Source organism: Sphaeramia orbicularis, chromosome 5 (assembly GCF_902148855.1).
Source record: "Sphaeramia orbicularis chromosome 5, fSphaOr1.1, whole genome shotgun sequence".
NCBI classification, from domain to species: Eukaryota; Metazoa; Chordata; class Actinopteri; order Kurtiformes; family Apogonidae; genus Sphaeramia; species Sphaeramia orbicularis.
The window spans coordinates 60,036,998-60,049,813 of NC_043961.1; positions in this window are offsets into that span (position 1 = coordinate 60,036,998).

Sequence of the window (12,816 nt, forward strand, 5' to 3'; positions counted from 1 at the left end):
TTCTCGTCACTTGTGGTTTCCAGTCGTCTTCTGGTCCCCACTCTACCTGGAAACATGGAGACTAAAGTTGGGAGAAAGCAGCAGAGTCCTGTCTGGGATTTATGTGAATATGACGGAGAAGATAAAAGATACAACAAAACTAAAATTAATACTAAAACTACACTAAAACTCAGCATTTAGAAAAATAAAAAATAAAACTAATAAAAACTAATAAACCTACTCTAAAAATGAATTAAAACTAACTGAATTAGAGAAAAAAAAGTCAAAACTAAATAAAACTAAACTATAATGAAAAATCCAAAACTATTATAACCTTGCATCTCACCTTTTTTCCGGGATCTCTGTGTTTGTATACTCAAAATCATTTTTTGAAAATGTGCAAAACCAGCACCACATTAACTTTACATGAAAAACAATGAATGCATCCAGCTTTATTTGTCTGCATTTACCTTTGACTTCAGTGAAGAAATAGTTATTTATTTATTTTATTTAACCTTTGTTTAACCAGCAAATCCATTGAGATTAAAATCTCTTTTTCGAGGGAGACCTGGCCAAGACATCACATCATTACAAAGTTGTAAAAATTCTAAAATAAAACATGTTAAAAACAGACAAAGGACAAAAGACACATACAACAAAATCCAGCTTAGGAAAAGCAATTGCACTCTTCAGTAACACAGGTTTTTTTTTTGTTTGTTTTATCAGCGCTTTGAACTGTCCCAGGGAAATTAAATCATTAAGCTGTAATGTGTTCTGAAGATAGTTCCATGACCATGGCGCAAAATAAGAGAAAGCTGCAAGTCCATGGCTTGTTAAAAACTCTGCATTCTGAATTAGTTTTTCTTTTTTTTGGGAATTGGAATCGGACATCTTCATGGGCTGAAACAGACCAACAAACTGTAAACCTTATGCTAAGTATGGAAAGTACGATCGAAAAAACCTTAATTTAGCAGATCCTTCAAAAACATGTTTCCACGTTTCCATGTTGTTTCCCACGTTATGACTCCATCCTTTCTTCAAAAGGGTGGAATCCCTCCAATCTGTTCAAACATTCGTCCACAGCATGTGATTCATTTACAGGAATGTCACGTATTTGATTCGCTGTTCAGCGGCACTTGTAAATCTAGCAGCAGAGTGAACACCAGGCCGTCATCCGGGCACGGTTCTGGTGCGGGCAGCAAACGTCGTACCCCCTCAAATACAAGTTTCCGAACGTAGGGGAAAGGAAATGAGGTGCACAACAACAGGAGACGAGCTGAGCAGAGTCGAACTGGTTCCACGTAGTGGAAATGCAGCAACAGAGGAATTAGTGAAGAGTCTTTAGTTTCACTTTCACTGTACCCCCCCCCCCCAAACCGGGCCTGGCGTCATCTGTTCTTATTATTTGTACATATTGTATATGTTATATTTTCTGTGCAGATGGAAATATAAGACAGTTAATGTAAACACACCCGTTTGTACACTTTTATTCCCTCATCCAATGAGAATTGATAAGGTATCGTATCGATAAGCAAAATCAATAATGGAATTGGAATCATTAAACTCTTACCGATTCTCATCCCTATTCACAATGGAGCCTCTGAACCAGCCTCTGAACTATGAAAAGATGAAGAACTGTATTTTACACCAATTATTGACATGTATTGATAGGATTACTTGTTAAGACATTATTAAACATTTTAGATCAGTAGGTGGTTTTGGTTGTCGGTGGCTGTTTGGGTTGAATTAATGAATAATTCAGACCCAGGCATAGCATTTACAGTTTATGTAGACCACAGGGAAATGTGGGAAAATGAAGAATTCCATTTAAAAACAGCTGAATATCACTCCTTTAAATTGAACTTGTAGGAACCATGCAGTGACCTCATGTGGGCCTCATATGGTCCAGGTCTGCATTAGAGGGTGTTATCTTTCCAAAGAAGTCTCTTCAGTTCTTCTGTTACATACTTTTGTACAGTATATGGATAAGTAAAAATACAACTTAAATGATGAAGAAATTGAAGGCCACATATAACCAAGTACATTGGCAGGAAAGTAGGACATGCTAAGAAATATATTTGCTATGAGAAAGCCATGCCCTTGAAAGTCTAAATGTAGAAGTTCTAGACTGTAAACAGGCCACAACACACAGAATAAGAAAATACAAGGAGTTTTTCGAGACGAGGCTGACATGTTATAGAGAATATATGTAGGACAGAGCCACTACGTGATGTGACATAAGCTTTGAAATAAGCAGATTAAAAAAAGTACTGCTGCTGAATTATAAAACACGCTTCATTTGCAATGAGCTCCAGTATATTTTTACATATCAAAGAAAGTTATTGGGTCAACTTAGCCTTGTTCATTGTACCACACGGTGTGAGGGGAAAGAGGGAGGGAAGGAACGAGTCGGAAAATGACAGAGGAAGAAAGTAAAACTAAAAGAGACAAACACAGGAAGAGAAGGGGGGGGGGGGTTTATATAACCCACTCAGCTTTTATTTCTAGATAGTTATTGTCATTGGAATCTGAGTGCGTTTACCAGGGATTGCCACTAATTATGTTAAAAATGGAGAGGATGCACATGTCAAAGAAAGAAAAAAAAAAAACCAAATAAACAAATAAAAGAACTGCGGTGGTAATAGAAACAGGAGGAGACACAGCGGGTGCGAATCACAGAGAGCGAGGCAGATACATGATGATGATGATGGTGAGTACACAGCGCTGTCAGTCGGCTGTTTTGACAAGTTGCCCTGGTTGCCTGCTGATAAAAGAACGCCGCGTCAGACGGCAGCGGCGCCGACAGGGAACACTGAACCGCCGTCAACACCAGCCGTCCGATCTTCGCCCCACATTTTTCAGTGGATACGATGAAATACACCACACATGCTGACAACTTCGAAACCACTCAAGCGGCCTCATCTCCCCGGTCACATTTCTGAGACTTCAGCCCACATTAGACCATTATTTCTGACGGATTCAGACGGTGGCAGAAAGTCATGTGAGGGGAAAATCAGAATTCTGACAGGTGGCATATGCACTTATCCGTGACTTACACTTAAAAAGGAGGAATTCAGATTTTTTTTTTCATGATGGCCACTTAACCCCTTATTGGGCAAGTGACTATTTTTGGTCATTTCAACATTAAATATGGGGCCAATCTCATGCCTCAGTGAGGTCAAGAAGTGTGTTGATTTTTATAACTATACAGTGATTCAGAGAGATTTTATAGACATTTTGAAGGTGTAAATAGTGAATATGAGTGATTTTTGTCCGTTTATGACCTTATAACAGTCGCCCTCTTTCTCAACAGTGTTGGGAAGAACGTAGGGTGACCAGGTGCTTATGAGCCACATGTGAGACAAGGAGTGTGTTTGTGTGGGACACGTAACCGTAATGCTGGAACAAAGTCTAGATTTTTAAACAATGTGCATCTTATTGTCGAGCTTATAAATATGAAAAACAGTTTCATTTGGTTGCACACAGTATGCGGATTTTTGCACTGGGCGTTTATTTTTTGCTTTTTTGCACAGGTTTCAACAACTTTTTTTGCTTGTAAAAACAAAACAAAAAATCTACTTGTAAAAACTCAAAAAAGAAACCTCAAGTTTCAAATATTGTAATTAAACACTTTTAGATAATCAGCTTTTTTTTATTTGAGTACATGTTCTCAGCCCTCAAAGGTAAACTACTCCATGTGCAATAAAAAAAAGGCAGAGCTGACAACATTAGAACAGCTGTTTCCACTTCCAGACAAACTAAAATTGCTTGGACTAAAAACCTTTGTGCATCCAAACACAGAACAGTCAAACATTTAGCATTCTAACACAGTAATAAAAGTAGAATAAGATAAAGTAAATATCCTGTGGAATTTTGTCAAAAAATAAATATCCACATACTTAACAAAAGCATATTGGTTTGTTTGTTGTCTCTCACTTGAAACTCCAAACTTAAAAACAGGTCAAAGGGAATATGGATCCAATCTAACCAAACGTCACATACATGCACTTTGGACAGACAGCCAATCAAATGTGGGACATCGTTTCAATGTGCTGGACGTGAAAACAATGGTCATAATGCTGCGCAGTCCCGCACAAAGCAGGACACCTGGTCATCCTAGAAGAACGGCGTTGAAAATAACAGCATTACTAACGCCGTTATTGTTTTCCAGTAACAGGTAATATAATTGATTACTATTTGAAACGTTACAACGCTGTTAGTGAAATGTGGCACGTTACTTTGCGCTGATATCAGCTGTTATCCGTTCTGACTCGCTCAGCCAGGCATGAGAGATGTGACGTTTGTGGAAGAGTCGAGTCTTTTGAACGGCTCTTTTCAGTGAACGATAAGAACCGATTCATCGTGAGCTGTTCTTCTATTCAAATCGCCCACACTGCCTTCATGCTTCACCTGTGTGTCCATGAGTCTGAGTTGTCCACGCTGCCTTCACCTGAACCACTAATGACATCTACCAGTTTGAGTTGTCCACAGCACACCACATGCACTTGAATGCAGCTACGTGCGCAGCTAATTTAGGGGAGGAGTTATCAGCTAATTTAGGGGAGGAGTTATCAGTGAGTCCGACTGACTGGACTGCAGACATTTACCGCTGAATCAGAGAGGAGCCACTGAAAAAAGTGCAGATGTGGGATTAACTGGAGGAGCATCTGCCTCTATAAATGCAGATATGCACTTATGTGGTGGAAAAGCCGGGCCCTGGTGGACCCCAGCCTGGCCCTGGTGGACCCCAGCCTGGCCCTGGTGGACCCCAGCCTGGCCCTGGTGGACCCCAGCCTCACCACAGTCCTGGTCTTCAGTCCCTGTCTGCTGTTCTACTCTATGAAACTGACCCATGAAACACGCTCAAAAATCAGTTTCCTTTTACATATTTGAAGGTTTTTCTAAAAAGTAACGCAATAATTACTTTCCCTGGTAACTAATTACATTTATGAAGGAGTACTTCCATTACTAATTCAATTACTTTTTGGGAAAGTAATTAGTAACCATAACTAATTACTTTTTAAAAGTAATTTTCCCAACACTCTTTCTCAATAACAAATCCATCTGGAATCGCGGGGCTTGAAACCAAATATGAAGGTGGGACTAACAGGCGCCAAGTAAACCAATCACAGATAAGATGAATGTGACGCTTTTGTCGGAGAAACTTATGATTTGCAATCGAAGTGTCAGAAAATGCCTTTTTTTTTTTTAACCAATTCTTTTGCACATTTTTTTTTTTTTTTTTTGGGGGGAAGAACTTAATTTTCAATATCTGGCCATTAATTATCATTATTATTAATAATAATAAATGCTTAAAACAATGTGTTTTAGTAAAAAAGAAAAAAAATGTATGGATTTTGAAGTTTTATTTATTATGAGAAACAACAGTAAATGTACATAGTGGAAGTTTTCACATTTTTAAGACTTCAGCCCACATTACAGCGTTATTTCTAACGGATTCAGACGGTGGCAGAGTCATGTGAGGGAAAAATTAGAATTCTGACAGGTGGCCTTTCACACCTCAAGTGTGGCGTATGCACTTACCCATGACTTAAAAAGGAGGAATTCACTTTTTTTTTCACAATGGCTACTTAAATATTGCTTTTTTTTCTGCTCAGTCAATAAGAGTAGTGGTCAAGTAAACAGAGTGAAACAGTAGAGCAGGTGACGTTATCAAACACTTTGGTTATGTTCTAAATTGTAAATACCTACTGTGCCCACACCATCATGTAACTGTAGATGGAAGTCATAACATATACTCTGTGTCTTCTGCTGACTGAGAGAGAGAGAGAGAGAGAGAGAGAGAGAGAGAGAGAGAGAGAGAGAGAGAGAGAGAGAGAGAGAGAGAGAGAGAGAGAGAGAGAGAGAGAGAGAGAGAGAGAGAGAGAGAGAGAGAGAGAGAGAGAGAGAGAGAGAGAGAGAGAATTTTCAAAGACATTCAGTTGTCCAATCCACTGATAAAAACTCTATTTGGACAGTTTATCAGTGCTTATACATGTTATACATTCACAAAAATACATTTATTCAACACTTTTTTCTATATATTTTTACAATAACACAAAACATCCATACAAACCATTGACATACACATTTTTAGTCACCTCACACACAATCAGATTTGCATAATCAACTGTTTTTAATATAAACTGTAATGTTTATATGCACTTTAAATATTTACTACAAATACAATGATCAATAAATGTGATAATATCTCCTAATCATGATAATTAATTAATTACAATAATATCTTATTTTATGCATACTTCTATGTTATAGCTAGATATTCACTTATTCAGTTCGATATAGTTTTCGATCGTCCAAGAGGTTTCTTTACCTTTTGGGTTTATCTCTGGCTCAGGTACAGGTCCTCTGGGAGGCACTATCTCACTCCCAGCAGGAAAACAAACAGATACGCCAATTCTTTTATTCCTTCTGCCATCAGGCCTTTAAATACTAGTGACAGTGTTTAGTGTGTACTCTGTTCATGTACACGTGTTGTTTTTTAGGTTCTAAAATCTATTTAATCTGTTTATTCCTACCGTTGTACTTTGTTACTGATGGTGAAACTGCTGCACGTTGTGGTTGGACCCTTCAGACTGAATTGGCTCTTGGGGATAAATGAAGTGTTCTGAATCTGAATCTGAAGAGTGCATGTAATCACACAAAACAGAGAGAGAAGAGAAAACCATATCTGCTGCTGTTTTTGTTTGTTGTTGTTGTTTTTTATAGCAGTGGTTCCCAACCTTTTCTGCCTCGTGACCCCATTTTAACATCACAAATTTCTGGCGACCCGAGACATTCAAAACTGAGACATTTTTTTGCTAAAATTAATTTGTTTTTGATCATGTAATAGTTTGCTATACTATTGTGCAAATACAGGTTAATTTTAGAGGGCATTTAGTCTATATCAGGGGTCTCAAACATGCGTCCCGGGGGCCAAATGTGTCCCGCTAAAGGTTCCAGTCTGGCCCCTGGGATGTATAAAGTATAAAAATTCCACAGTCAAGGCTGTGGAACTCATTTTAGTTGCGGTTCCACCTACAGACCAATATGATCTACAGTCAAATAATAACAGCAGAAGAACCGACAAAAAAGAATGACTGCATATGGTCTTTTCAGTTTGATGTGAAAAAAACATTACACTCTGCCTGTAAATAATGACAACTTCAAATTTTTGTCTTTGTTTTAGTGCAAAAAAATATTAAATTATGAAAATATTAACATTTACAAACTATCCTATAACAATAAAATGTGAATCACCTGAACAAATATGAACAACCTAAAATGTCTAAAGAAAATTTAGCACGATTTTAACAATTTTCTGCCTTTTATTAAGTGTTTAGTGTCTTTATGGCAGATACTTAAGGGCAAAAAGAGGGCTGACAAGCCACTCCAGGACCCACAAAAACTGAAGTCAAGGTCGTCATCACGACTGATGGATGAACAACAGTGTCTGTGTAGATCTGATCCATAATGGCAGATTTTTTTCTTGAATTAAACAACAACAACAAAAATCTTGAATTAAGAAAGAATATCTCCCAATGGAACAGGTGAAAATTATCTTGGTCAGATTTCTTGAAGTAAGATTTTCCAGATCTGTTGTCTATAAATCAGTTCTTATATCTCACTGAAAATTTCCTCTTAAGGTGATTCTGTCTGATTTTAAGTGTGATAAGATATTTGGACTAGAAATGAGAAAAATACAGTTGGAAAGATTTAGATTTTTGCAGTGTAGTGCTTTTTCTTTTTACTCACAGTTTTTACTTGAATCCATTTAAATCAGGGTTCTCAAACTCATGTTCTTTCAGGTTCCACATTCAGCCCAATTTGATCTGCAGTGGACCGGACTGATAAAATAATAACATAATAACCTATAAATAATGACAATTCCAAATTGTTGTCTTTGTTTTAGTGCAAAAAACCCCCCATTAAATTATGAAAATACTTACTTTTATAAACTATCCAAACAAAAAGGATGTGAATAACCTGAAAAAACTGAAATTTCTTAAGAAAAATCAGTGCAATTTTAATAATATTTTGCCTCAACTTATCATTTTTACATGTGCATTATGGATCAGATCTACAAAGACACTAAACACTTAGTAACTGGCAGAAAATTGTTAAAATTGTGCTTAATTTTCTTTAGACATTTCAGGTTGTTCCTATTTGTTCAGGTTATTTGTGTTTTATTGTTACAGGATAGTTTGTAAATGTAAATATTTTCATAATTTAATGTTATTTTTTTGCACTAAAACAAAGACAAAAATTTGAAGTCGTAATGATTGACAGGCATAATGTAAGACTTTTTTTTTTTTTTTTAACATCAAACCAAGAAGAAAATATGGAGTCATTATATTCTGTAGGTTATTATGCTATTATTTGACTGGAGATCATATTGGTCTGTATGTGGAACCTGAACTAACATAAATTCGACTGGCTTGACTGTGGAATTTTTGCGCTTTGCTAATTCACCCCACAGGTCGGATTGGAACCTTTGGCAGGATGTATTTGGCCCCCGGGCCGCATGTTTGAGACCTCTGAGTTAAATGAATCCAGTATGCACAAAGAAAGAAAGACAGAAAGCCCTTCCTGAACATATCCAGTACCCTAATAGTTGTTTTATTCTCATTCACAGATTGCTCAGTGTTAAATAAGATCTAAATCCTTTGTTGGCAATACGTACGTCTTATATTGTGGCACAGTTTTAAACATTATTCTTACGCTAAAATCCAAATTGGCAGCAAAAACAGATGTCAATGTTTGGTAATTGCGCTGAACACATTATTTTGAATATTTGCAAAAAGATTAACAGAACAAGAGGAACAGGCACAGCATGAGTCGAGCTGCAGGCAAAAGAACTTTACAGTTAAGCACTTCATCAGAGTAAACATGTAAAACACTGCCTTGATGATGTCGAGGAAATTAAACCAAGACGTGCATGAAGCATTACATCAGAATGACTTCCTTATTTGTTTTTTGTCAAGCAGTAAATTCTCTCAGCCTGTGATTTGTGAGAATGCTCTGGAGGGGGTTGGTGTACGTTCATTTATCTGTCTCACACTCTCTCTTTTTTTTTTTTTTTTTACTCCCAGTTTTCATTAAAATGGTTCAAATATGGCTTGTTAAATGATTCTGTCTGCATGAATGAAATTGTGGAAGATTAGCGATGCGTACCTAAGAGAAATGTGACATGAAGTATAAGGTGGAGATAAACAGCGGTAAATCACACATGGAAGGATGCAGCCTTTCCAAACATATCTCACACATACAAACACACTCTTTCAATCTATTTCTGCTAAAGACCAACAGACTGAAGCACAGTTTTTACCCACAAGAGGTTAAATGTGCCCCCCCCTCCTAGAGTGAACTATCTCCACCACCAGAGTTAGGGCTGCACGATTAATCGATTTTAAATCAAAATCTGATTTTTTAATTAGGGCAATTTTTAAAAAAGGGAAATCGTCAAATGGATTTCATCTTTCTCGTGCCTCCGGGCTACCGTAGGCTCCTCCTCCTATCTGTGAGAGCGGCCTTTCACAGAAGTCTGAGTAATGACATTAAATCTGTTCATGAGCCCACAGTAGTGATACAAGCATAAGTCGTGGCTTCACGCACGGATCCTGCAATTGAAATATAACTGCATGGGGTTCGCTCATCTTACGTTGTCCCGGATCCGTACCGTACTGTCTTCTTCTGATCTGGGTCCAGGTCTCAGGGTCATCAGCCTCAGCAGAGGAGCCCAGACAGCCCCCTGCCCACACACATGCACCAGCTCCACAGATAGAATCCCTCCAGCGTGTCCTGGGTCGGTCTCTTCCATGCATGGATCCCCCAGTTTAAATAGAACCCATGGGGATCACTCATATTATGTGGTCCACGCACACACGACTGATGCCTGTCACTGACTTCCACTGGTATCACTTCTGTAGGCCCAGACACCCCAAAAAGGAAACTTTTTTTTTTTTTTTAAATAAATTTAGTTCTCTCACTTGCTAAATTTTTCATTCACAAATGTAAGTTCTGTAACACAAAACCAATTATTATTTATTTTTCGAAAGATGTTGAACTTGGAAACAAAAAAGCTATAAAAAAAACCATCAGTATTTGCTCAGATTCAGACATTGTATTGTAGTCTGTTCCCCCTGGCAAACTTGTTCTGTTATTTTCTTGTTGTATACATTGTTTGTGTACTCTACTTCATTCAATAAAGATTTAATGAAGGAAAAAAAAAAAACTTCTGTGGGTTCATCATGTGATCCCATCACAGATTTGAGGTCAGAGCAGTGGCTTGCATTGTGGGCTGCTCATGAAAACAACATGCTGACTTCTGTTGTCTTTTATAGTTTTACCCAAAAATCGAAATTGTAACACTGGTCTACAAGGAAAATCCTTCCAGAATAAAAGTAATGAAATTTTACCACATGAGAGTCACTGATAAAGAAAAATCAAGTCAAAAATGCTGGTTGGCTGAACTTTCCAAGACACAGCCTTGGGTCAAAATGTGAAATTCAAGAATTAACGAGAGAATGGGTTTGACTCAAAAGGAATATTTGTCTCAGAGCTACAAGATCTACTTCAAAACACTGTCTGCACATTAGAATACATTCACTTTACAGGTTCTATTTAGTGGAAGATTTATAAAACTATTACATAAATGTACATAAACCAATATATATGTGTAATAACATTTAATCATATACCTTGAAAACATCAGCAAACCGGCACTTTTGTCATTTATTTTCCAATTTTATTAAAATACGTAACATTTAGCACATTTAATCTCTGAAGTAAATCATTTCTAAAAAACTGTAAACCAGTGTAATCAAAAATCGAGTTTTTAGAGGAAAAAAATTGTGATTTTATTTTTTGCCAAAATTGTGCAGCCCTACCCAGAGTAATGAACAGTACAATACTTACCCTACCTCAGTGCAATAGCCGCAACACATGCACCTTATACTACCTGTATATATTCTATTGGTTGTACATATCTCTTGTCTGTAGTATAGAGTTAGCTTTTGTATATTCTTTCTGTATACCGAATTTTCCAGACTATAGAGCGCACCTGAATATAAGAAGCACCTGAATATAAGCTGCACTAGGAATGTAACGATATGAAAATTTCATATCACGGTTATCATTGCTATCGCAGTATTGTTGAAACTGTGCTCAAAATGTTCAAAAAGTACGTATACACACACTGAAATAATTTAATAAAGTTGTATTTAAAAAAACAAAAGACAAAAAAACAAACAAAATAACAGCACAATGCACTTTGTTGGCAGAAACATTCAAATATTAACATGTAAACATCAAACAAATGTGCTTTAAAGATGTCACCTTATGGCCATTGTTTGACCATTTTCCATACCAAGTTTGAGTTGTTTTAGTTTCCTTTTCATAGATAGATAGAACGGAGGTCTCTCTCTCTCTCGCTCGCTGTCTCTCTCTCTCTGAGTTTTCAAAGTGCGGTAATCAAACACGGTTATCATGATATTTAGAATTTAAACGGTAATACTAACCATCTGCAATTTTACCACAGTTTATCGTTATACCAGTAATTGTTACATCCCTAAGCCACACCCACCAAATTTTAAAAGAAAAAATTATTTGTACATATGTCGGCCACACCTGACTATAAGCCTCAGGTGTCCACGTTGTCACATGAGATATTTCCACAGACAGATGGTAAACAGATGATTTAAATGTTTATTTCCATACCTTACCTGCTTTTTTTCTAAACAGTGTCTGTAACACAGCAGTAAAACAGCAGGAACAGGCTGGTTTAAAAACCCAGAAAAGTCATTGATCTGTGTCTTCATCTTCCTTCTGCTCATTAAACCACTGCAGTCGTCTTCTTCAGTGTTCTTCAGTTGAACATCCTCACAAAGGCTCCGTCACACTCCTTCTCCGTCTCTCTTCCGTTGTCTCTCATTGTCTCTTCGTGCTGCAGCTCTATTTCCTTCTTTACAGACTCATCCATTGGTTTGAACTTAAAAGCTGCATCATATGTGTTTTTTCATGCGTTTTCCATGATGAGGGTTTGTGCATGACATGTAGGGATGTAACGATTACCGGTATAACGATAAACTGCGGTAAAGTTGCCAACGGTTAGTGTTACCATTTAAATTCTAATTCTCATGATAACCATGTTTGATTACCGCACTTTTCCAGAGAAAACGCCTATGTGAAGATCTGCTTTTATGTCAAATATTTGAGTATAGTTTTAATTTATTGCAATTTTGATTTTCTATACCTAATATTTGGAACCAATATTCACTTTTAAAGTCTTTGAAAAAGTTCGTTAAGCATCTGTGTGTTATTTATGCAATAAAGTATAGCAATTTTTCAAATCGGATTTTATTTTTTTTGTGTGTTTTTTGGCATTTTATGTTTATATAGTAGGTTAAAATGAAAAAATAATAGGCAGATGAGATAGATGAAGTTGTGCTGAAATATAAGATCCCAAACATGGGTATAGTAAACATTTGTTTATGTAACATATAAAGGCAAAATCAAAAGGACTGAAAAATGAACAAAATAGGGTCAGACCACTAAGGGTTAATATTTGAATGTTTCTGCAACAGAAAGTGCATTGTACCAATTATTTATTTATTTCTTAGAATACAACTTGGTTAAATTATTTCAGTGTGTGCATCAGTACTTTTTGAACATTTTGAGCACAATTTCAATAATACTGAGACAATAATGATAACCGTGATCATTTTGATCACAGTAACCGTGATATGAAATTTTCATATCGTTACATCCCTAATGACACGCAAAATGATTGTTCAAAGTTAAGCTTAAAACTTCTCCTCTTCATCACCTCTTCCACCT